General features: G+C 44.2%; 1 protein-coding gene across 4 annotated transcripts in view; it reads right to left on the bottom strand.

Moving 5' to 3' along the window:
* CDH23 (cadherin related 23) overlaps positions 1–27,544 on the bottom strand; it is a 1,868,204-nt gene that overhangs the window by 1,749,950 nt on the left and 90,710 nt on the right. The window lies entirely within an intron of this gene.

The raw sequence follows: 27,544 nt of genomic DNA on the forward strand, positions 1-27,544 counted from the left end.
GTGAGATGTGAGCAAGTGGTATCAGCACAAATGCATCCCGACGACCACCGCAGTGGCTTGGAGCTGCGGGAAATAAAGGCACCTGCAATGGCGCCCGCTGTGATTTAACCTGCTCAGTCGCGATGCTCCACGAGTATCCACCTCTACGTGCCGTTTGCAGGCACCGGTCAGCGGCTCCTCTTTGTATGAAAACAAATTCCAGGCAGAAGAATGCTGCAGCCAGTTCGTGATATGGGTCTAACTTCAGCTGGGGTCCAACAGAATCAACTTCTGACGCGTTTCGCTCCTCCCACAGGGGCTTCCTCAAAGAATGACAGTGGAGCATAATTTACCTGAAGGGGATGGGGTCTGGAGCATAATTTATCTGAAGGGGATGGTGTTTATTATTATGGGGCGTGGGTTTGGAATATAATTTTTCTGAGGGGTTTTGGATCACATTATTACAGGGGTTATGTCTAGAGTACTGTATTTAATGATGGGGTTGCCTTGAGGATATTATGATTTAGAATGTGTCTGGAGAAGCCTCTTAATGTGAATGTGTGTGCATGTACATTTGGTAGGGAATATATATTGGAAGCTCCACTAGGGCAGGGACTGATGTGAATGGCCAAATATTCTCTGTAAAAAAGCTGCAAGAAAAAGGAGCTTGATGTAAACGGTGAGTTTGACGACTATATTTTATGTATAATTTTGAATTATTGCCATTAGTCTATGTTTCTATAGGGAAATCAGTTAGCTTCCCGATGCTGGGATCCCGGTGGTCGATATAATGACACTGGGATCCCGAAGGACAGAGCTGGCACTAGGCATTGGCAAACTAGGCAAATGCCTAGGACATTTGGTATGCCTAGGGTTACAAGCAGCTTCTGCTGATTAAAATTATATGCGGCATGCCTATATTCTGTGTGTGACTGCTACTGTATCTGCATATGAAATGCTACGTTACAGTATATTTCTGGAAATCACTGTAATGTAGCATTTCATATGCAGGTACAGACCTAGTTGCACACAGAATACATGCATGTCGCATATCATTTTAATCAGCAGAAGCTGCTTGTGTATCCTAGTCACATACTAATTCAAATAAGAAGCATTTTTGTCAAAAAAACATGCCTGACGTTAGCAGAGCTGTCAGCTGACTCATGCCAGCCATCTCCTGCTGCATGGCGTATTGAGGAAAGATGTATGAGAACACATCAGTATCCAAGCAGAGGCAGAGGTCACAGTGTTAGTGGCCATGTGAGTGCTGTGTGCAGGTGGGTTGGTTGTGCAGTAGTGTAGACATTATGTGTATAAGGGCATTACTAAAGGTTGGCATAATGTGTAAGGCTCATTATGTTTATAAGGACATTAATAATGTGAATAGGGCATTACTGTGTGATATTATTTGTATAAATGTATTACTAATCTGTGGCATTATGTGTATAAAGTGATCTACTGTGTGGTATAACATATAGAAAGGGCAATACTGTGTGGTCTAATGTGAATAAAGAGCAATATGCTGTGGTGTAATGTGAATAAAGAGCAATAGGGTGTGGTGTAATGTGAATAAGGAGCAATTCAGTGTGATGTAAGGGGCACTACTGTGAGGAGTAACGTATATAAGGTAAAGTGGTACTACTGTGTGATGTAACATGAATAACACTATCACATCATAAAATGTGAATAAAGTTGCACTAGTGTGTGGCGTAATTTGAATTGGGGGTACTATTGTGTGGCCATGCACCTTCTCAGCAAGAACACGTCCCTTTTTGAGCTGCGCGCTGAATGTGCACACTGTTTCCATTTAAAATATAGGGGATAGGTTCACCAAAAAGCGAACTGCTATGGGTGAGGGGTGATGGTACTCAGAAAGGGGTACAGGGTCAGAGGCGGAACCAGCGGTGATGCTAGGGGACACCAGCCAAAATCTTGCCTAGGGCATCATATTGGTTAGGGCCAGCTCTGCCGAAAGGATGACAAAATCCCGGTGTCTACCTACAGACGCCGCATGTGATACTGTCATCCATCAAAATACCGGCAGACGGTATCCCGATTGTCCTGCCATGAAGGGGGGGAGGTTAGGTTTCGGCAGCAGTAGGGAGGTTAGGTTGCAAGGCCAGGAAGGTTAGGGACATAGAAGGGGAGGTTAGAGTTAGGCAACAAGCGGGGAGGGTTAGGTTTAGGCAGAGGGTAAAGGGGGGGTTAGGCACCACCGGGGAGGGTTAAGTTTAGGCACCCACAATGGAGGGTTAGGGTAGGTGGCAAAGGGGGGTTAGGGTACTTTAGAGGGGGCTGTCGGGATTCTGATGGACCGGATGCCACTGTCGGTATTCAGACCACCCAGCATCCCGTCCATCGTGAAATCATACTAAAAAAAAATGAACGTTATGGTAAGAACTTACCGATGATAACGTGATTTCTCTTATGTCCACAGGTATCCACAGGATAACATTGGGATATTGTCGAGCGACAGCGAAAATGGCACAAACACGGTCATGAGCCTTCTGGCCTCCCAGGATGCATTGGGGCCTCCACTATATAGTCCCGCCCACTGACTCAGTCAGATCAGTTCTTTCCACAGTGATTTTAGGCAGGAACATTAGGTAGAGACCTGTACAGGCGATAAGAACACACATGCACACCCTTCCATACAAGAAGGAAAAGGTTTAGTGATTGTCTAGATCCTCAAATCAGATGCGTCAGGGTGGGATCCCTGTGGATACCTGTGGACTCAAGAGAAATCACGTTATCAACGGTAAGTTCTTACCATAACGTTCATTTCTCTGGCTGGATCCACAGGATAACATTGGGATTCCCAAAGCCATTTTAGTGGTGGGGACGCTCCTGATTGCACAGGAGGACTTTTCGCCCAAAGTCTGCGTCATGAGAGGCAAAAGTATCCAAGGCATAATGTCTGATGTATGTGTTTATGGAAGACCATGTGGCTGCCCTACATATCTGTTCTGCTGATGCACCCTGTTGTGCTGCCCAAGAAGGACCTACCTTACGTGTAGAGTGTGCAGAGACATTAGCCGGAATAGGGAGATCTGCATGAGAATAAGCTTCAGATATTACCATACGGAGCCATCTCGCCAGCGTCTGTTTACTAGCAGGCCATCCTCTTCTATGGAATCCGTAGAGGATGAAGAGAGAATCTGTTTTCCTGATGGCACTAGTACGATCTATGTAGATTCTTAAAGTCCGGACCACGTCCAGCGACGCTTCTCCCGCAGATAGTCCCGATATCTGAAAAGCTGGGACTACAATTTCTTCATTCAGGTGAAACTTTGATACCACCTTTGGAAGATAGCTAGATCTCGTTCTGAGAACTGCTCTGTCTGGAAAAAAAACTTAGGAAAGGAGACTTACATGATAATGCTCCCAAATCTGACACTCTTCTGGCTGATGCCATTGCCAGTAAAAAAAGAACTTTAACTGTTAACCACTTAAGATCTGTTCTCTCAAGTGGTTCAAACAAAGGACCCTGGAGAAATTTAAGAACTAAATTCAAATCCCAGGGAGCTGCAGGAGGAACAAATGGAGGTTGAATATGTACTACTCCTTGGAAAAACGTACGTACATTCTGTAGGTCAGTAATCTTCTGCTGAAACCATACAGTCAACGCTGAGACTTGCACCCTCAAGGAAGCAACCTTCAACCCTTTATCCAATCCTGCCTGCAGGAAATCCAAAATCCTAGCTACTTTAAAAGATCTCGGATTGTAATTTTTTCCAGAACACCAATGAATATAGGCTTGCCATATTCTATGATATACACGGGCCGAAGAAGGCTTTCTTGCTCTAAGCATGGTTTGGATTACTTGCTTTGAAAATCGTTTAGCCTCTAAGATAGAGGTTTCAACAGCCACGCCATCAAAGACAGGCGATCCAGATGACTGTGACAACAAGGACCCTGCATTAACAGATCCAGACGTTGAGGGAGACGTTGAGGGTGCTTCCACTGACATTCTCAACAGATCTGTGTACCAATGCCTTCTTGGCCAAGCTGGAGCTATTAGAATGGTTGCTCCTTTTGCCTGTTTTATCTTTCTCACTACTCTGGGTAACAGAGATATTAGAGGGAACAGATATGCCAGATGAAACCTCCATTCTACTGACAGTGCGTCTACCAGGACCACTCCTGGGTCCCTCGTTCTTGATCCGTACCTCAGAACTTTGTTGTTTAGACGAGATGCCATAAGGTCTATCTCCGGTAGACCCCATCTGTTCACCAGTGTCTGAAACACTTCTGGGTGTAGCGCCCATTCGGTTTCCTGAATGGTGTGCCGACTGAGAAAATCCGCTTCCCAATTTAGTACACCCGGGACAAACACTGCTGACAATGCTGGGAGATGGAGTTCCGCCCACTTTAGAATGGGAGTTACTTCCTCCATCAGACTCTTGCTGTGAGTTCCTCCTTGATGATTGAGGTATGCTACTGCCGTCGCATTGTCTGAGCGGATCTGGACTGGTCTTACTTGTAAATTGTCCTTTGCCTGAACCAGAGCCAAGTAAATGGCTCTTATTTCTAACAGATTTATCGGCAGGCGACTTTCCCTTTCGGTCCATTATCCCTGGAACCATAGGCTTCCGAGTACCGCCCCCCAGCTTTGCAGGCTGGCATCTGTTGTCAGGACTTGCCACTCTTTTATCCAAAAGGGTCTCCCCTTGTTTAAATGGTCTGTCTGTAGCCACCATGCTAAAGACCTTTTTACATATACTGGAATCTTTATCATCTGCTTCTTTATTGTTTGATGATTTCCGTTCCATTTGGTCAAAATTAGATGCTGCAATGGTCTGTAGTGGAATTGCGCATATTCCACCATGTCGAACGTTGATACCATCAGACCCAACAGTCGCATTGCTGCATGGACTGACATTGTATGGGCTTGCAAAGCTTCCTGAGCCATGACCTGCATCTTGACTATTTTTTTCTCTGGTAAGAGAACTTTCTGTAGGTCTGAATCCAATATGGCCCCCAAATGAACCATCCGCTGTGACGGATTCAGGGACGACTTCTCCCAATTTATGAGCCACCCGTGTCTCTGTAAACAAACTATCGTCTGTTGGAGATGGCTCAACAGTAAATCTTGCGACTGTGCTAAGATTAATAGGTCGTCTAGGTATGGGAATATTCTTATCCCTTGTTTGCGCAGACAAGCTGCCATAACCACCATGATCTTGGTAAACACCCTGGGTGCTGTAGCTAGCCCGAAGGGCAGAGCTTGGAACTGGAAGTGTTCCTTGAGGATGGCAAACCTGAGGTAACACTGATGTGATAGTGCTATAGGCACATGTAGGTAAGCATCCCGTACATCCAGAGATACCATATAGTCTCCCGGTTCCATAGTCAACATTATGGAGCGTAACGTCTCCATGTGGAACTTCGGGATCCATATGTAGCTGTTCAACATCTTCAGATTTAGAATTGGTCGATATGACCCATTTGGTTTCTGGATTAGAAACAGATTGGAGTAATACCCCTTTCCCTTTTGTGATGGAGGTACTGGGACAATCACACCTGACTGCAGTAATTTTTGGACTGCTTCTTGCAGGGCATTGGCCTTCGACTCTATTCGAGATGGGCTGGTGCAAAAAAATCTTTGAGGAGGCTGCCTCCTGAATGGGAACCCATACCCCTGAGATACTACCTTCTGCACCCAGGCATCTGTTGTTGACTGTTGCCATATGTGTGCAAATTGCAGGAGTCGGCCCCAACCCTGGAATCCTCCAGGCGGAGGCCCGTCTCTTCAGGCTGAGGGTTTCTGTTCAGGTTTGGAAGCTGGCTTTTTGCTAGCCCAATGCTTCCTACCCCTGGATTTAAACTGGGGTTGCTTAGGCTCCTCTTTAGCTTTCGCTTTGCTTTGCCAGCGAAATGAGCGAAATTTTAAACCCTTGGACTTAGGGTTATAGGTAGCCGGAAATCTGACCTTTTTCGATTCAGCCTCTGACTCTAGGATATCCGATAAAGGTTTTCCAAATAATATATTACCCACGAAAGGCAATGCTTCCAATTCTTTCTTGGACTCCGCATCTGCCTTCCAGGTCCGTAGCCAAACTGCTCTGCGAGCGACTACTGCCAGGGCTGAAGCTTTAGAAGCAACAGTGCCTACATCAATAGCTGCTTCTTCTAAATACTGGGCAGATTGTCTTAAACGGAAAAGACGATCCTCTTGCTCCCTAGTAGGAGAGGGGATGTCATTCTCTAGTTCCTCTATTCATTCGCCCATTGCCTTTGCTACCCAGGCCGAAGCCATAGCAGGTCTTACCACTGCACCTACAAGAGAAAAAATATTTTTCAGTAGGCTCTCTACCCTTCTGTCTGTGACATCATTCAAAGAGGTAGATGACAGTGGTAAAGCAGATTTATGCACGAGTCGCAGAACATGTGCATCTACTTTTGGAGGAACTTCTCTCTTCGAACAATCTCCAGCAGGAAATGGATAATAAGAATCCCATCTCTTAGGAATCTTATACTTTTTACTGGGCGCTGCCCAAGACTCATCCATCATTTCCGTCAACTCATCTGACGCTGGAAATTCAGCCTTCACTGACTTTGTTCGTTTGAATACAGGTGCTTTTGCTTTTAACGCTGTCTTGGCTGGTTCTTCCAGAGAAAGCACAGCCTTCACTGCATTAATGAGTTCAGCTACATCTTCTGAACTAAAGCTCTGCGACTGATCATCATACGGAGTTGAATCTATTGTTTCCGCATCATCATCCGATGTATCATCTTGTGTAGTCTGCCATACAGACGTATCTGTCTTAGTCTTACCTGCCCCTTGGTTGCTTGTAGAAGCTACTGGAACCAAACCATAGGTAGGTAGCTGCATGTATGGGTTCATAGTGTAACCTAACCCTTGAGGTGGTGCTACCGGAGCTAACCTGTCCGCTATTGAAGACAGAGTATTTGCGAACATATTCCATGGTGGCTCTACTGGAGGTTGAACTAACTCCTGTTTTTTACTTCGCTGAAAAGCAAAACAGTTTGCACACAAACCCTCATAAGTGACCAATTGATTCATATCAATTACCCCTGACTTACAAGATAAGCATGTTAGGGCTATGGGAGTGCTTGACAAATTCTCCTCATCACTTTTGCCGCTCACAGACATTTTATCTGATATTGACTACACAATTTTGTGACTGAAAAACACCCTATAATCAGTATATAGAGGTGAAATCAATCTGACCACAGTGCACCTGATTTGAGGGTCAGAACAGGACTGACATTACACAGAAAAGTCAGCACGCATACTAGCAGTCAGTCACATGTTAAAGCATTAGACATTGGGGGTCATTCCGAGTTGTTCGCTCTGTAAATTTCTTCGCATCGCAGCGATTTTCCGCTTAATGCGCATGCGCAATGTTCGCACTGCGACTGCGCCAAGTAAATTTGCTATGCAGTTAGGAATATTACTCACGGTTTTTTCATCGTTCTGGTGATCGTAATGTGATTGACAGGAAGTGGGTGTTTCTGGGCGGAAACAGGCCGTTTTAGGGGCGTGTGGGAAAAAACGCTACCGTTTCTGGGAAAAACGCGGGAGTGGCTGGAGAAACGGAGGAGTGTCTGGGCGAACGCTGGGTGTGTTTGTGACGTCAAACCAGGAACGACAAGCACTGAACTGATCGCACTGGCAGAGTAAGTCTCGAGCTACTCAGAAACTGCACAGAGATGTCTTATCGCAATATTGCGAATCTTTCGTTCGCAATTTTAAGATGCTAAGATTCACTCCCAGTAGGCGGCGGCTTAGCGTGTGCAATGCTGCTAAAAGCAGCTTGCGAGCGAACAACTCGGAATGACCCCCATTGTCATATAAGAATACAACCTCCATAATAACTTAAACATAAGTAGGAAAATTGTACTTCTGTTTAACTGGTTCTTTTTTATCATAACATGCAGAAAACACAGTAATATACAGGTCTCATATGCAATAGGTACTAAAAATTAACAATGCATACTAAGAAGTAGAAGGAATTTGTAGTACTGTATACCCTGCCTCCAGAGAGCGGGATACAGGGAGACTCACCACACTTCCATATCCAAGCAAAGACGCTCGTAATCCACTATTCAGACGCTACTGGTGTACACTGCCGCTCTTGGTAACGGATATTGGAAACGGACGCCTACCAACGGACACGGACGCTGAGCGACTCCACGTGCATGCAGACGCTAAAGGCTTGCGACTCGGTCTGGGCGGGTTTATATCCAGTGTACACAACCGCAGCATCTAAGCTGCGACCGAGTACCCTCGTGGTAGCGTCTGAGCCAGAAGTGAGGTCATTCAGTTCATGAAACGAGAGACACGCGGGAACTGGCCATGAACTCGGAGGAGGGACGGCCAGGAGAGCGTCTGAATCCCCCTGTTGACTTAAACTCCCAGGATCGCGGCCTCAACCTAGTCCTGGCGCCTATGATCCCCGGAGCGTAGCGCTGTCACACCGGGATGTTCGGCGCATCAACACACTGTTTGTAGTCTCCACCAAATCAGTGTAGCTGTGTCCTGACCCCTCTAGTAAGAGGAAGTCCATAGACTCACCGTCTCCCCATGCTCTGGCCACAGCCTGGTTACGTCTGCTGGACCTGCTAGAACATCCGACACAGATGCCCATCGAGACAGCACTGGACCGCGGAGGTAAGCATTGTTGCGACCCGGTGGGGAGTTGTTGGAGCGACTCTTTCTAATATGCGTTTAAGACGCTGCAAAGAGAAGTCGCTCAAAAACCAAAACAGTAAGTCTATAAAAATAAATTAATGAAAACTTTATGCTGCTTTCACAGCAGCCCTGTGACCATGCGGCTTCCTGCCGCACCAAGCAAAAAACTGATCTGACTGAGTCAGTGTGCGGGACTATATAGTGGAGGCCCCAATGCATCTTGGCAGGCCAGAAAGCTTGTGACCGTGTTGGTGCTCGACAATATACCAATGTTATCCTGTGGATAATCCTGTGGACCCAGCCAGAGAAAAATACAATTTGTATCAGCAAACAATAATTGAATCTGTGGTAAATTTTGACACATAATTACAGATTTTTAGCTGAATATGAATGAAAAAATGGTGGTGGGGGAAGGGGTGGGGGGCAGCCACTTCTGTATTATCCTAGGGCGGCTGGACCCCATAATCAGGAGCTGCTCTGACTTGTACTGTGCCCAATCCGCTCACTCTGTGGCTGTCCTTGGAGGCAGAACAAATGGCTGATCCTCCCCTGACACTTTCGAGAGTCACAGCTCTACCCCTGATAGAGGCAGAGACTTAAGACCCATCGAGTCCTATCTCGTCCACGGCACCTCTCACAACAGCAGTCGGTTTGTATACCTGATGCCTGGCAGCAGGGCCGGCAACAGAAATCTTGGGGCCCGGTACACCGATCTCTTCCCATTTTTAACGTCACACATAATACAGATAATGAGTTTCAAACACTACAACTAATTGAAAAATAAGGGGCCATAGTTACTCATCATGGGAGAAAAAAATACATGGCCCTGACTCACCACCAAAGCATAATCCTGTCTGCAGCACAAACGGTTTGTTCATCGGGAGGATTGCCACCTAGCAACAGCAGGTGGGTTACGTAGTAAGCATCCTGATTTTCCGCTGTAAGGCAGGGAAGTGAAATTTTTAAATCACTAACCTGCCGCCACTAACAGTGAAGTTGCACTCGCCGAGCAGGCAAGTTTGGTGCAGCTCTTAATGAATTATTGTGTGATAAACTGCTGATTTCTCAAATAAAACTCTGAGGAAAAACTATTAAAATTACAGTTGCAGCAGGTCCTCTGCTATATGTCCTGGGCTAAGCAGAAAGGAAGGAAAATCTGTATGCTCCCTGGATACACTTTTTCTTGCTCCCTTCAGCAGGGCTACTGCATTGTGGGACAAGCAGTTAACTATTTTACAAACTTTAGAATAGTATCATCGCTCACTAGAGCAGGCTTATCAAAACTAGAACCAAAGTATCTGGAGTATTCTAGTCTCTCACAAGTAGACCTGGTTGGACCAGAGTTTCTGTCAGGAGTAATGTCTTGTTATATGGTTCACAGGTCCTTTGTGGTGCTGAAGCCTACAGGTCAAGGTGAACATACTGTATGAAGCCCTTTGTGCATTGTGCTTCCAGAGCTAGACTTTAGTAAAGAGAGCTTACCACAGACAAAATGGCTAAAGACAATACAAGTTGGTGTCAACTTGCCATTAATTTAATTTCTCATCAAAGGTATATACAGTAAACCGCTTGATATGCAGTCCCGTCTGAATAATATATTATAAACCATTCTCTAACTAGAACAAATTAGAGATGGAAAACACATTTTTGCATAGCAGATCAGTCATAACTTCCCTATCAAAAATAAATAAATACATCAAATAAAAATTAACATTTGTCATTCAGACCAGTATTGAATGTAAGAGTGCAAAACAGCTTTTCAAAACCCATAAGATTCAGTGTGGGGAGTTTGTATGGCATTTACTTTTTACTAAACCAGAATGGATTATGCATTAAAATAGATCTCCAGAATGCTTTCCTTCCCATTTCCATATATCTATACAACAGTAGGTTACAATTTTTTTGGAAAATGCTTTTATTCCAGTGTCCTGTCATGTTATTTTGCTTCTCAAACACACCTTATATTTTACCTATTGGAACAATAGTAGTCACCACATTTCTCCAACCATATGGAGTCTAGAGAGTGGGATACATAAACAATTTGCTAAAATCATACACCACAGGGACTTAACAGTATCTTTCATAATAGAATTGGCCTTTATAATAAACTGACATAATAGGGCAGTCAACAGAGCAGCGGCATCTACAGGCAAGATCCCTAAGGTTGAATCCGGATAAAGCACCCCTTCTTTCCATTACATGCTTTGAATAATGGAACATGCCTCCTCCAAAGAAATGGGAAGCAATAGAGAGATTGATTCTGACTTTCTTGCCAAAGCCAACAATTTCTCTCAATGATTTAGCGGCACTAACTGGGACAAAGGTAGATCTCTCTTACACATTTTCTCTCTTATGCAGGAACTCACAAGCTCTCCTCAGGTTTTCTTAAAAACCTGTCACTGCTAGTCAGGCATACCTATCTTCCCATGTCATATGGGAGATATCCAATTGGAATTCTCTGCCAATTTCCAAATTGCCGGCCCGCATTAGACCCTCTACTGATTTTAACGATAACATCAGATATGTCTCATCTGGGATAGGATAACTTCTCCCAACAAAGATCCATACAAGGAGAATTGTCACAGAATAAAATAGCCTTTCTAAAAGTACCTTAGAACCGAGAGCTGGTAAATAACTGTTGAATCTCTTTAACCTCTCTAGACACACAAGGCTCTAGATCTGCTCAGGACAATATGACAGCTATGTCCTACATAACAGAATGAGAAAATCTTTCAATGTTCCTCTGCATAGCAGATCTGGACATTTTGCAGGAGATCATAGAAAGGAACATAATTCTAAAAGCAATAAACCTGCCTGGAAATATTATCTAACTTTAAGATTCCCTTTCCTCTCTTTGACTACCTTGATTTCCTTATGATCTATATTATGTCTATTTCTAAGACACTGGCTTCCCTCTTAGCTTTAGCATTTGCAAATAAGAGGAGTTGAGCTTACCCTATTAGTTTTCTCATACCCATTTCTCAACCCCCAAAACTGTACCAAATTATTCTCAAGGGTCATACCAAAACATCTCTTATGTAGAATTCTTAGTAGAATTAGAAAAAGTAAAGATGATAAAGAACCAACCCATTACATTGTCTCCTGTTTATCTACTTACCTTGCTCTTACCCCATTTGTTACAATATACAGCAATTACAGTATTTATAAGTTTACAAAACCTATCTGTACAGCTAAACCCTCCACCCTTACAGGATATATTTTGTCGCATGATAATGTCTGGTATTGATATTTCTCAATTTGAAGGCCTCTCTTTACTGGGTGACACTGCTTCTAAAGCTGCTTTAAGGTCTTGCCATGTCAAGCTATCATGCACGCTGCAAGCTGGTCATCTGCACGTGCATTTGCAAAATACTACGGAGACTGGTGATCAGGTGGTTTACCTCCTATACCATCCAATTAGCTTGAAGGGAAATTTACCTCACACACTGATATACCCTTAACTTCAATGGATATGACACTACTCAAAGGCCACTTTTGAGAGGAGTTAGTAAAATGAAGGCACCTCAGAAGGTCTTACCTTACAAATAATTATATACAAGGCTCATTTGTCATTAATGTGGTCCTGTGCATAACATTATTGGAGACATGATGAAGAAAAGATTAGGTCTCTCAGAACAACCAAAAGGTGTGTGGTAGTCTGCACACCTACTGTTGCTAGGTGGCAATCCTCCCGATGAACAAACAGTAGTTTGCAGAAATCTATGACCTGCAAACTTCCTTTAAGCTAGGGAATAGGATTGCCACCTAGCAACAGCGCCCATACCACCCTCCCAAAAAAATAATAATAATAATAATTATATATATATATATATATATATATATATATATAAACAAAACAATAACCAATTGCGCTTGGTATAACTTTAAAACACTCAGAATTTAGTATTTCCAGTAGCTGTTCTTTCACGGTGTGGATTCTTATAACTGGTATCACCTGCAAGTATACCCTCACACCAGAGAACACACCCGAACAAAAAGACGTCCAGAATGGCCTAAATTAGATATGATACCAATTTGTTTTTATTAAAAAAACCATATAGAATTCCATAAATTCATATGAACATTTTTTTACAAATAAAAAGTTCCATACATTCATATAAACATTCTTAAAAGAAATACATCCAGATACAGTCAATAGGTTTTCTGTTCAAGCCTTTAAAGAACACCCTCACCCTTATAGGTGTATATTCTGTAGGGTGTACTGATGAACTAGATAAGAGACTGTAGCTGATTCGAGCCAACGCGTTTCGTCAGAACGACATCAGGGGTTTCTGTATGGTATCACTAAAACATAAACTGGGTGATTGGATGGTCTTTTAAAATTTCTAGGATAATTTTTATAATTTTTGCAATGACAAAGGGTAAAACAGTAATACAAAAACAGCAGCATGAAGCATACATGTTATTTGAAAAGGCACATATGCATTATACCATATAGGCACAATAAATACTTGCAACCCAGATAACTAGTATATTACACCACACAGGTAATCTATATTATACAAATACGTGGAAACCCAAGTTATCATTCAATCCACGTGGTGTAAGTGTACCCAATCGATGAATCCAGCTAGATTCACACTTCAATAATTTAAAGCGAGCGATTCCCACCCCGTAAAGATACTGGTACATGATCAATGATCATATATCTGAGGTTAGCCATATTATGGCCGGCTTCAGCAAAATGCCGTGCAACTGAATGTTCGCTCTGACCAGATTCAATCGCAGCACAGATGGTGGAACAATGTGCCGTCATTCATTCGCGTAACGTTCTGTCGGTCTTGCCGATATAATACAGTCCGCAGGGACATCTGATGAAATAAATGATCCATTTAGTCATGCAAGTAACCTTAAATAATATGTATGCTCATGCTGCTGTTTTTGTATTACTGTTTTACCCTTTGTCATTGCACACTCTGTTTTGTTTTTATCAGTGCCGGTCTCCGTGGCAACGGACTGCGTCATCTGTGGGCACCATACTTCCTGGTTCCAGATGCCGCTGGCGGCGCTTTTCACTCGGTGGGGATATAAGGTGAGAACATTTTGGTTATTGTTTGTTCTATGCCTGATGATGATGTGAATTAAAATACATCGAAACGTTGCTTCAGATGCCTGCGTGATCGTGAATTTATTTAGTCCGGGTGCCGCTGGACTTGCTGTATCTGTATGGGACTCCTGGCTGCGGAGGATCTGCAGCAGGCACCGGAGCTATCTTTATTTAAAAGGTGTGCTGCCCTAATCTGTGTGTATATATATATATATATATATATATATATATAGATAGAGAGAGAGAGATAGACATACATACACACACAGATTAGGGCAGCACACCTTTTAAATAATTATATATATATATATATATATATATATATATATATATATACATACATACATACACACACACACACACACACACACATACACACACACGTATATATATTAATATATATATTTATATACACACACACACACACATATATACGCACACATATACATACACACACACAAATGCACGTACATACATGTACACACACGCTTACCTGGAACACTGTGCTCCCCATACTAATGCACACAGAAAGCACATGTTAAGAGAGGCATAATGGCTGAAGGTGGGAGAGCGGTCTTCCATCATAACCCCAGAAATCTAAGCATGTAGTATGATCAGCATCTGGTGGGTCTGCAAACACACCGTGGCATTGAAAGAAGCAAGCCTATTATGGCCAGTATGCCACCTATTATTCATTTGCAGGACAGCCATGGCAGATTACAGCCCCCAGTGCTGCTTATACAGCACATATGCCAACCTCATTTCATGTATTGGATATTACTGCCATGGCTAACGATAATTCTCAGTTCACCTCTAATTTGCACCACACACTGAGGGACAGCTAGCAAAGCATCCCTGGTCAGCCCATGATGGCACTAACTCTTACAGCATTTACCAAAACCACTTGGTTGCCAGGCTGGCACTGGATTGTATACATTTTCTGTGTTTATTGCTATTATAGTCATTGGGAAGATAACAAAATAAGGAAATGTATACTAGTTAGTAGTTCTGACCAGCAATGTGTAACAATAAATAATTACACAGCTTGTTATACTGGCTCTATGGATACATACTGTAGGTCTAATAGACAGTCTCTGACTGAGGCATCTCCCACTATCATTTCAAAATAAGAAACATTAATCCAGCTATAAAAGGTCTTTTAGAAGATTTACAGCTTTGTCATACTGACAAAATGCCAGATCTCTCAACTTGAACACTATCATTTTAATCAATACAATCTGACACCGATTTCCATGTAAATATTCATAATGTATACACAAGAAGTTTATACAATGTAATATCCTGACATCAAATGACAGGTACCCAATGTCAGTGTCGATAACAAGGTGAAATTATCCCAGCAGATGGGAAGGGCAGCTGGTCCATGGCAGACCACAACCAGGATATTTACTGCTGAGTCAATCAAAAATAAAATTCAATGTAGCCCATATATATAGAGAAACATCAGCATTAAAAGTAATGCAAGCATAGCTAAAGGTTTAATGTAAGGAGCAGTCAAAACTATATCAAACAACATAAGCGTACATTACTCTGCAAAAAGAAGCATGTTCTTTGCAAAAATGCCAACCACCTTTACACATACCCTCCTTTCATCAGTTCTAATTGAGTGGCTTATGTATAACAGACTATGCATTCCCAGGACTGACCCCTTTCACACTGCACTAAGACCTGGGATCGACCCAGGACAGCCCCATTTACACTGATCCCAGGATATCCCTGCAAATGCATATGTATGTCATTAGAAATGGCCTTTTTCTGGCTCACATAGATGAGGTCACAACAGTCAACAAAGGGAGGGGTGGGGCCTGCTCACAGCATTGCTGCAGTCATGGCTGACGGAGTACCAGTGTGTATACCGGAGCTCATGAGTCTTTCTGCTTTGCAGATGCTTCATACAGCCAGTGATAGCATGATGCAGCTTGTTACACTGTGCAGGATACTGCACATTTATTTTATGAGGAGGAGGAGGGTGCAATTTATGGTGGATAGGGCTGCTAGTCGCCGCCAATATTTGTGCAGGAGGAGAGCCCTCATATCATCCAGGATGAGTACCATCCTGAGCGTGAGTATGGGGCCTAACCGCTCATTTTGGTCCAGAGATCGCCGGCACGGAGAAGCCTTTATGAGGACCGTGGAAGCTTACCAGGATGAAGAGAGGATGGCAAACTTCCGTGTGTCTCGTGCAACCTTTGATTACATCCTGGAATAACTTACCCCAGCACTTGACATGCAGACCACCAGGCTTAGGAGACCCATCGAGGCATGCAGGAGGCTAGCTATTGCATTGTGGTGGTATGCTACACCTGGAGAGTACCGCACAGTCTCATGCTTGTTCGGTGTTGCGATCTCCCCCTGCTGTGTCATAGTCCACCAGGTGACTCAAGCAATTGTGTCTACCTTATACAAGCGCTTCATATCTCTACCACAAGGACAGCGCTTACAGGATACCATCAAAGGATTTGTTAAGCGAGGCCATCTGCAGTGTGGAGGAGCGATTGATGGGACACACATCCCTATTATTGCCCCACATGACAACCATGCTATTTTAATAGGAAAGGCTGGCACTCCATCATATTACAGGCTGTTGTGGACCACAAATATTGGTAAGTGTTTATTTTTGGGGTGGTGGATGAGTTGCATGCGTGTGTTTTACATTCTAACTTTTGGAAATTTTACTGTTCTTTAGTTTCCTAGATGTGTTTATTGGCTGGCCAGGCCGATCTCATGACTCCAGAGTTCTTGCCAATTCTGATCTGTTCAACATCGTAGAGGAGAAGCAGGGTGGCTGGCTGTACCCCAAGGAGTATGTAAAGATTGTGAATGGGGTAGAGATCCCTGTCCACATCATCGGGGATGCTGCATACCCTTTACGCCCCTGGATTATGAAAGGCTACACCCAACAGGTCCTGTTAACCCCAGAGAAACAAACCTATACTCACACCCCGAGTTCTGCAAGGATGGTGGTAGAGAACGCCTTTGGCAGGTTAAAAGGAAGATGGCGTTCTTTGATGAAGCGCAATGATGTTGACCTAAAGACCATGCCTAATGTAGTAGCTGTGTGCTGTATACTGCACAACATCTGTGAACTGAAAAATGAGGTATACCTTCCTGAGTGGACTGTGCAGGACCTTGAGGTTATAAACCCACTAGTGGAAGGTGCTTTGTTTGGGACTGCCTCAAACTCTGCTGCAGAGCAAATACGTCACACTATTACGTCCAACCTTGCAGCACTGGTACAATAGTGTTTAAGAATCAGCAAAACAAGTTTGGTAAATTAAAATGGTTTTATTTTGTATTCCATCTTTGATCTTTGTGTTCATTTTTTAGAACCCCCCCCCCCCCCCCAAAAAAAAAAAAAACAAAAAAAAAAAATATATGGAGAAACAATGTTGTAGAAAACAAAAAAAAAAACATGGTCTACTGTTACGCACATTTGGGTATGTTATGCATAGATTTGCAAACAAGTTTTGATTGGCATAAAAAAAAAAAAACACTGGTAGGCTTGTAGATACAACACCAATGTGGTTTAACCACAGTGTCCCTGCAGTATATTATCACAGTGTAAAAAATAAATAAAAAGTGCTTGAATGTAGACACTATACAAAACAGTACAGAACATAGAAAACTAGAGATGAGCGGGTTCGGTTCCTCGAGATCCGAACCCCCCCGAACTTCACTCATTTTACACGGATCTGAGGCAGCCACCGATCTTTTCTCGCCTTGCTTGGTTAACCAGAACGCCCCCGAACGTCATCATCCCGCTGTCGGATTCTCGCGAGATTCGTATTCTATATAAGGAGCCCCGCGTCGCCGCCATTTTCACTTGTGCTTTGGAGATGATAGCGAGAGGACGTGGCTGCGTTCTCTCAGTTTCTGTGTTCACTGTTCAGTGTGCTGCAAATATCTGTGCTCACTGTGCTGCAAATATCTGTGCTCAGTGTGCTGCAAATATCTACATTCTCTGCCTGAAAACGCTCCATATCTGTGCTGCATTGTAGGAGGACAGTGAAGAATTTTGCTGACCACCAGTATATATATATATATATATATATATATATATATATAGCAGTACGGTACATTAGTCCATTGCTCTACCTCTGTGTCGTCAAGTATACTATCCATATCTGTGCTGCATTGTAGTTGTGCGCAGTATATAGTAGGAGGACAGTGCAGAATTTTGCTGACCACCAGTATATATATAGCAGTACGGTACTGTAGTCCATTGCTCTACCTCTGTGTCGTCAAATATACTGGGGGTAATTCCAAGTTAATCGCAGCAGGAAAATTTTTAGCAGTTGGGCAAAACCATGTGTACTGCAGGGGGGGGGCAGATATAACATTTGCAGAGATAGTTAGATTTGGGTGGGTTATTTTGTTTCTGTGCAGGGTAAATACAGGCTGCTTTATTTTTACACTGCAATTTAGATTGCAGATTGAACTCACCACACCCAAATCTAACTCTCTCTGCACAGGTTATATCTGCCTCCCCTGCAGTGCACATGGTTTTGCCCAACTGCTATCAAAATTCCTGCTGCGATCAACTTGGAATTACCCCCATTATCCATATCTGTGCTGCATTGTAGTTGTGCGCAGTATATAGTAGGAGGACAGTGCAGAATTTTGCTGACCACCAGTATATATATATAGCAGTATGGTACAGTAGGCCATTGCTATTGATATATTACTGGCATATAATTCCACACATTAAAAGATGGAGAACAAAAATGTGCAGGGTAAAATAGGGAAAGATCAAGATCCACTTCCAACTCGTGTTGAAGCTGCTGCCAATAGTCATGGCCGAGACGATGAAATGCCATCAACGTCATCTGCCAAGGCCGATGCCCAATGTCATAGTAGAGAGCATGTAAAATCAACAAAAGTTCAGTAAAATGACCCAAAAATCAAATATGCCATTTACGACACGGAGTGGCAATGAACGGCTGACGCCCTCTCCTATGTTCCTCAAGACTAGTGGGTCAGCTTCACATGAGGATGGAAGCACTCATCCTCCCACTAGAAAAATGAAAAGACTTAAGCTGGCAAAAGCACAGCAAAGAACTGTGCGTTCTTCTAAATCACAAATCCCCAAGGAGAGTCCAATTGTGTCGGTTGCGATGCCTGACCTTCCCAACACTGGACGAGAAGAGGTGGCGCCTTCCACCATTTGCACGCCCCCTGCAAGTGCTGGAAGGAGCACCCGCAGTCCAGTTCCTGATAGTCAAATTGAAGATGTCACAGGATGAGGATATGGGTGTTGCTGGCGCTAAGGAGGAAATTGACAAGGAGGATTCTGATGGTGAGGTGGTTTGTTTAAGTCAGGCACCCGGGAAGACACCTGTTGTCCGTGGGACGAATATGGCCATTGACATGCCTGGTCAAATTACAAAAAGAAAAAAGCACCTCTTTGGTGTGGAATTATTTTTACAGAAATGCGGTCAACAGGTGTCAAGCCATGTGTTGCCTTTGTCAAGCTGTAATAAGTAGGGATAAGGACGTTAACCACCTAGGAACATCCTCCCTTATACGTCACCTGGAGTGCATTCATCAGAAGTCATTGACAAGTTCAAAAACTTTGGGTGACAGCGGAAGCAGTCCACTGACAACTAAATCCCTTCCTCTTGTTGTAACCAAGCTCCTGCAAACCACACCACCAAATCCCTCAGTGTCAATTTCCTCCTTAGACAGGAAAGCCAATAGTCCTGCAGGCCATGTCACTGGCAAGTCTGACGGGTCCTCTCCTGCCTGGGATTCCTCCGATGCATCCTTGAGTGTAACACCTACTGCTGCAGGCGATGCTGTTGTTGCTGCTGGGAGTCTATCGTCATCCCAGAGGGGAAGTCGGAAGACCACTTGTACTACTTCCAGTAAGCAATTGACTGTCCAACAGTCCTTTGCAAGGAAGATGAAATATCACAGCAGTCATCCTGCTGCAAAGCGGATAACTCAGGTCTTGGCAGTTTCGGTGGTGTTAAACGTGTGTCCGGTATCCAACGTTAATTCATAGGGAAATAAAGAATTGCTTGAGGTACTGTGTCCCCAATACCAAATATCATCTAGGTTCCATTTCTCTAGGCAGGCGATACCGAGAATGTACACAGACGTCAGAAAAAGAGTCACCAGTGTCCTAAAAAATGCAGTTGTACCCAATGTCCACTTAACCACGGACATGTGGACAAGTGGAGCAGGCAGACTCAGGACTATATGACTGTGACAGCCCACTGGGTAGATGTATTGCCTCCAGCAGCAAGAACAGCAGCGGCGGCACCAGTAGCAGCATCTCGCAAACGCCAACTCGTTCCTAGGCAGGCTAAGCTTTGTATCACCGCTTTCCAAAATACGCACACAGCTGAAAACCTCTTACGGCAACTGAGGAAGATCATCGCAGAATGGCTTACCCCAATTGGACTCTCCTGGGGATTTGTGGCATCGGACAACGCCAGCAATATTGTGCGTGCATTACATCTGGGCAAATTCCAGCACGTCCCATGTTTTGCACATACCTTGAATTTGTTGGTGCAGAATTATTTAAAAAAAACGACAGGGGCGTGCAAGAGATGCTGTCGGTGGCCCGAAGAATTTCGGGCCACTTTCGACATTCAGCCACCGTGTGCCGAAGACTGGAGCATCAGCAAACACTCCTGAACCTGCCCCGACATCATCTGAAGCAAGAGGTGGTAACGAGGTGGAATTCAACCCTCTATATGCTTCAGAGGATGGAGGAGCAGCAAAAGGCCATTCAAGCCTACCTACGATATAGGCAAAGGAGGGGCAATGCACCTGACTCAAGGGCAGTGGAGAATGATTTCAACGCTGTGCAAGGTTTTGCAACCCTTTGAACTTGCCACACGTGAAGTCAGTTCAGACACTGCCAGCCTGAGTCAGGTCATTCCCCTCATCAGGCTTTTGCAGAAGAAGCTGGAGAGATTGAAGGAGGAGCTAAAATGGAGCAATTCCGCTAGACATGTGGGACTTGTGGATGGAGCCCTTAATTCGCTTAACCAGGATTCACGGGTGGTCAATCTGTTGAAATCAGAGCACTACATTTTGGCCACCGTGCTCGATCCTAGGTTTAAAGCCTACATTGTATCTCTCTTTCCAGCAGACACAAGTCTGCAGAGGTGCAAAGACCTGCTGGTGAGACACTTGTCAAGTCAAGCGGAACGTGACCCGTCAACAGCTCCTCCTTCACATTCTCCCGCAACTGGGGCTGCGAGGAAAAGGCTAAGAATTCCGAGCCCACCCGCTGGCGGTGATGCAGGGCAGTCTGGAGCGAGTGCTGACATCTAGTCTGGACTGAAGGACCTGCCAACGATTACTGACATGTCGTCTACTGTCACTGCATATGATTCTGTCACCATTGAAAGAATGGTGGAGGATTATATGAGTGACCACATCCAAGTAGGCACGTCAGACAGTCCGTACGTATACTGGCAGGAAAAAGAGGCAATTTGGAGGCCCTTGCACAAACTGGCTTTATTTTACCTAAGTTGCACCCCCTCCAGTGTGTACTCTGAAACAGTGTTTAGTGCAGCCGGTCACCTTGTCAGCAATCGGCGTACGAGGTTACTTCCAAAAAATGTGGAGAAGATGATGTTCATCAAAATTAATTAGAATCAATTCCTCCGTGGAGACATTCACCAGCAATTGCCTCCAGAAAGTACACAGGGACCTGAGATGGTGGATTCCAGTGGGGATGAATTAATAATCTGTGAGGAGGGGGATGTACACAGTGAAAGGGGTGAGGAATCGGACGATGAGGAGGAGGTGGACATCTTGCCTCTGCAGAGCCAGTTTGTGCAAGGAGAGATTGATTGCTTCTTTTTTGGTGGGGGCCCAAACCAACCAGTCATTTCAGCCACAGTCGTGTGGCAGACCCTGTCGCTGAAATGATGGGTTCGTTAAAGTGTGCATGTCCTGTTTATACAACATAAGGGTGGGTGGGAGGGCCCAAGGACAATTCCATCTTGCACCTCTTTTTTCTTTAATTTATCTTTGCATCATGTGATGTTTGGGGCCAATTTTTTTAAGTGCCATCCTGTCTGACACTGCAGTGCCACTCCTAGATGGGCCAAGTGTTTGTGCCGGCCAATTGGGTCACTTAGCTTAGTCATCCAGCGACCACGGTGCAAATTTTAGGACTAAAAATAATATTGTGAGGTGTTCAGAATAGACTGGAAATGAGTGGAAATTATGGTTATTGAGTTCAATAAAACTATGGGATCAAAATGACCCCCAAATTCTATGATTTAAGCTGTTTTTGAGGTGTTTTTTTTTTAAAAACACCCGAATCCGACAAAAAATTTTCAGGGAGGTTTTGACAAAACATGTCCGAATCCAAAACACGGCCGTGGAACCGAATCCAAAACCAAAACCCGAAAAATTTCTGGTGCATTAACAGAATGCACAAACACTTGTGCATAAACACTGACCACACTGTGGTTATTTAACAACAATTGAAATTTCACTGTGAGTGATAATTCGCAGCAGCCAAACAGCTCCTAACATCTGGCAGCTGTTTGGATGCTGCAAGTTATCACTTACAATGAAATGGATCACTCCTAGAAAGAATTCACGGCAAATTGTGCAATACAGTAAACTCCGAGGTTTGTGCGCTAGATGGTGCAGTATTTGGGACATACTGTAGTATGGGCCAGGATTAAATGCGGAAAAACCCTGCTCAGGGTATTGTGAGTTGTGGTGTTGGGTTGGTGCTCTTGGGGTATTGCTCATACGTTCAAAGAACACCATGTTCATTTGGTGCAATTCCCTGTGACGGTCATACTGCTGTCTACTCATGCGTTCCTGCATTGTCATGACTTGGGTAAGAAATGCATCATGCATTTGGCGTTCGGCTTCTAGAAACCCGTCGAGCCTTGCATCCTCCTGTGCGGACATTGCAGCGTATATCTCCGAGTTGGTCAACAAGGACATTTGAGATGGCTTTAGCTACTTGCTCGATTTGCTCGGTTTCTTCCTTCTAGGCGGTACGATGTAAACTGTGAAGAGAAGAAATACAAAATGAGCGTATATAAAAATAGCATTAATCCACCTACACCCTAGCTACTCTGCAACATTGATTTATACATAAAAATGCAAAGCCCCCCTGGGTGGGGGCAGAACTTGCAAAGCGTGCTACCGTGCCAGCAGCGTGGTGAGCGCAGTGATCCCGCAAGGGGCTCATTTGCGCTCGCCACGCTGCCGCCACGCCGGCCACTCATACTACCCACATAACAGATGATTAACAATTGGGGAATTGTGCTATGTGTATTAAAAATTGTAAACATGTACTTACTGTTTTTCTGCAAAGTTGGGGTGACGGTGACGGCACTTTGTACAGTCCCACTGTCACTGGTCTGAGCATCCACGACGTCATCAATGGTTGCAGTTATGCTGTCGTCGTTTCTAGATGTGTTGATGGACGGGTGGCAGGATGTGTCGCTGTCCTCAGGTGTGTCATCAATTAACAGGGGTGATGGCGGGCAGACGTCACTGCTTGTCTGTGTCTCTTCTGGAGTGCCTTCTGTAGCAGTGTACTGTGAACTGGAAGACAGACTCACCGGACTGCAGATAGCGGTGTGTCCAAAGATATTTGCACAGATGTCATAGTACTGCCAGTCGATATGGCCAACCCCGCTCTTTTTACGGTTGTTGTCATGCACCTTCAAGAACTGTTTTTTAAGAGTTTTCATTTTAACACTTGCTGTTGTGTGCAGATGATTGCTCTGGCTTCCAGCATCTTGAAGATGTTTTTATAAATGACTGCATCTTTAACTGTGCCTGTGATCTGCCTCATTATTTCCTCCTCTCCCCTAATGCTCAGCAACTATTTCACCTCCAGGTCTGTCCAGGTCGCCATGCTGCCTTCCTCCCACACTTCCAGGACGCTCCCCTGGGCTCTGAAAGATGACGTCATCTTTTCTGAGCCCGAGAAAGCTCCAATCGGAGGCCTTTTAACAGGTAGTGAATCCCGGGACGGGCCCTTTCACACTACACAGCTTCCCGGGACGGTCCCGGATTCAACCCAGGTCGAGACCTGGGTTGAAATCCCGGGATGCTCATCCCGGGAAATTGTCCATGTACCCTTTCACACGGAGAAAAATCCCGGGATGATGCACGTTCATGTGCAATATCCCGGGATTTTTTTGCGAGTGTAAAAGTGGTATAACTCCATTCTCTACTTTTTTCAGTCAGCCTCCCATCTATGCAGGTTTCTAACTAGGGATGTGCAAGCAATGGTACATATTTTCTCATAACTCATCCCTGTGGCTCTCTGTGATGCTTTTAACACAGTTACTGTAAAGAAAACTAAGAATTCACTAATCATCATAGAGCCAGATGTAATGGAGTGCGAGATGGCCGGAGCTCTGAGAGTCCAGCTGAACTCTGAGATCCAGCCAGCTCGCAATCCATTACATCTGACCAACTGATTGCCTATTCCTATGTAAGAATCTGTTTAGCCCCTATCTAGCACAGGAGGTGGTTGAAAGATAGACATGAAAAGATAGACCGTAGAGATGAGCAAGATCGGTTCTCTGAGAACCGAACATCACGTGCAGAGTCCAGATCCGAGCCCGGCTCTGGATTTCCCGCCAAACTAAGAAACCAGAAGGAGATAAAACGTCATCATCCTGCTGTCGGATTCCATTTAAGGAACCACGTGTCGCTGCCATTTTCACTACAGTTCTGGAGAGTGTAGCAAGAGGACGCGTCTCTCTCCTCAATGTCTGTCTCTGCGGGAAAGTGGTGTGGCGACCTGCTCTATCTTATGTGTCATTCCAGTGCTGTGTTGTGCTTCATCAGTCTAGTCACAGTGGTGGTGTCCTCTGCTGCCATATGTCCAGCACTGCTGTATAAGTCCAGTCCATTGCAGTGGTGCTGTGTTGTCCTTCATCAGTCCAGTGGTGGTGTCCCTGTGCTGCTGTATAAGTCCAGTCCATTGCAGTGGTGCTGTGTCATCCTTCATCAGTCCAGTGGTGGTGTCGCTGTGCTGCTGTATAAGTCCAGTGACACTGCCGTATATGTTCAGTGATACTGCCGTATAAATCCAGTCCAGTGATACTGCTGAATAAGTCCAGTCATACTGCCATATTAATCCAGTACAGTGGTACTGCCGTATAAGTCCAGTGATACTGCCGTATATGTTCAGTGATTCTGCCATATAAATCCAGTCCAATGGTACTGCCATATAAGTCCAGTGGTACTGCCGTATAAATCCAGTCCAGTGTTACTGCCGTATAAGTCCAGTCCAGTGGTACTGCCATATAAAACAAGACCAGTGATACTGCCGTATAAATCCAGTCCAATGTTACTGCCATATAAGTCTAGTGGTACTGCCGTATAAATCCAGTACAGTGGTACTTCCGTATAAGTCCAGTGGTACTGCCGTATAAATCTGGTCCAGTGGTGCTGCCGTATAAATCCAGTCCAGTGGTGCTGCCATATAAATCCAGTCCAGTGATACTGCCGTAAAAAAACAGTCCAGTGGTACTGCCGTAAAAAAACAGTCCAGTGGTACTGCCGTATAAGTCCAGTGATACTGCCGTATAGATCTAGTCCAGTGGTACTGCCGTATAAATCCAGTGGTACTGCCATATAAGTTCAGTGATGCTGTCCTGTACTGTATATTATTTACTCCAAATAAAGGGGTTATTAATATTTAATCCAAATAATTTTCACAGGGTTTGCCCTGTGTGGTGTAGATGTATGCTCTCTTGTGCCGCATATTGTTATATAACTCCAGAAAAATAATGGAGAACAAAAATGTGGAGGAAAAAAATAGGGAAAGATCAAGAACCACTTCCTCCTAGTGCTGAAGCTGCTGCCACTAGTCATGACATAGATGATGAAATGCCATCAATGTCTGCCAAAGCCGATGCCCAATGTCATAGTTGAGGGTATGTAAAATCCAAAAAGCCATAGTTCAGTAAAATTACCCAAAAAATTAATTTAAATGGTCTGAGGAGAAACGTAAACTTGCCAATATGCCATTTACAACACGAAGTGGCAAGGAACGGCTAAGGCCCTGGCCTATGTTCATGACTAGTGGTAAAGCTTCACCTGATGATGGAAGCCCTCATCCTTCCACTAGAAAAATGTTAAGAGTTAAGCTGGCAAAAGCACAGCAAAGAACTGTGCGTTCTAAGAAGGTATCACAAATCCCCAAAGGAGAGTCCAAGTGTGTCGGTGGTTGCGATGCCTGACCTTCCCAACACTGGATGGGAAGAGGTGGCTCCTCCCACCATTTGCACACCCCCTGCAAGTGCTGGAAGGAGCACCCACAGTCCTGTTTCTGATATTCAAATTGAAGATGTCACTGTTAAAATACACCAGGTTGAGGATATGGGTGTTGCTGGCGCTGAGGAGGAAGTTGACTAGGAGGATTCTGATGTGATTTGTTTAAATCAGACACTGGGGGAGACAGTTGTTGTCCGTGGGATGATGAATAAGGACTACTTATTACAGATTGACAGAGGCAACACACGGCTTGACACCTGTTGCCCCGATTTGTGGAGAAATAATTCCACACTGAAAAGGTTTTTTTTTTGGTATTTTGCTCAGGCATCGCACATATCTAATAGACAGTCATTAGGTTGAGCCCATCTGGTCGACTGTAACGCCATGCTTATAAGGAGTGGGCATATTCAGAAATAGTAGCTTTATCTGTACTTTCCTATTTACTCACGTCTCATTGTCAAAGTTTTGCAGTAATTCAAACTTAATGAAAGATTATTATTTGCTAGCCTTCAGTGTTTGCAGTTCCAGTGGAACTTTGGCTAACTTACTATGGCCCCAATTTATCAACGGAAAAAATTTCTTATGCTAATTAACGTTACCGCTTGCCGCTCTTTTTTTAACTTGTATTCAGCATTGAAGCTGTCGCTGGCGAGTGGTAAAGTAAAAAAAACCCGTCAGCGCTGTTTGTCAAGGCCAAACAGCGCTGACGAATGCTCTTTTTCTCGGGTGTCCCTAACTACTGCGCATGCGCCGTTGTATGCATACTCCCGGCACATGCGCAGTAGTGATTTTCAGGCTGTCTCTATAGCAACCCGGCAGGCATGATGCATGCCGGGACTGCTGCGGGAGGGGGGAGCCTGAGCGCAGGACGGACACAGCTGCAGCAGTGTCAGTAACGTCTGCCCCGGAGCAGACAAAGCAATTTTAGGTAAGCGAGCGCAATTTCAGAAATAGCGCTCGTTGGTAAATACACTTTACTGTGCAGCAGTATAGGGAAAATGAAAGCCTAATAGCGCTGCTAGTTAGCAGCGCTATTAGCCTTGTTAAATAGAAATTGGTCCCATTTACCACTTAAAACGAGTTTCCAGGATGGAAACTCATTGATAAATGGGGCCCTCTATACTAGTGATAGCAAAGCATTGTCATTAGGGAAAAGACTGCAAAAGTGGAACAAACCAAATGGCTTAGTTATCAATGAGTTTTAGCTATTTATAACTTGTTGCATATAATAAATGTTGCTCCAGCTCCCAACTATTACTCTTCTAGCACATGACAGGAGCTAATTGGCTGACCACCATTTATTATACACAATGAGTTTTCTATAGCTAAAACTCATTGATAAACTGGCCCCCAAATCTCAAAGGTACTGTTTAAGTACATAATAAAGCCAGTACATAAGAGTTCAGAGATGGGCATATGATTAATAAAAGTAATGGAGGTGCTATATTTGAAAACTTGCCAAACTCAGGGGTGTCCATCTAGAAACACTGAGACAATCACAAACTTTTACACACCAGCATTTTACATCCAATTACTGCAAGGGGGTCGTCTTAAGTCATTGTGAAGGAATTAGACCATGGAAT

This window comes from Pseudophryne corroboree, chromosome 3, assembly GCF_028390025.1.
Source record: "Pseudophryne corroboree isolate aPseCor3 chromosome 3, aPseCor3.hap2, whole genome shotgun sequence".
Classification (NCBI taxonomy): domain Eukaryota; kingdom Metazoa; phylum Chordata; class Amphibia; order Anura; family Myobatrachidae; genus Pseudophryne; species Pseudophryne corroboree.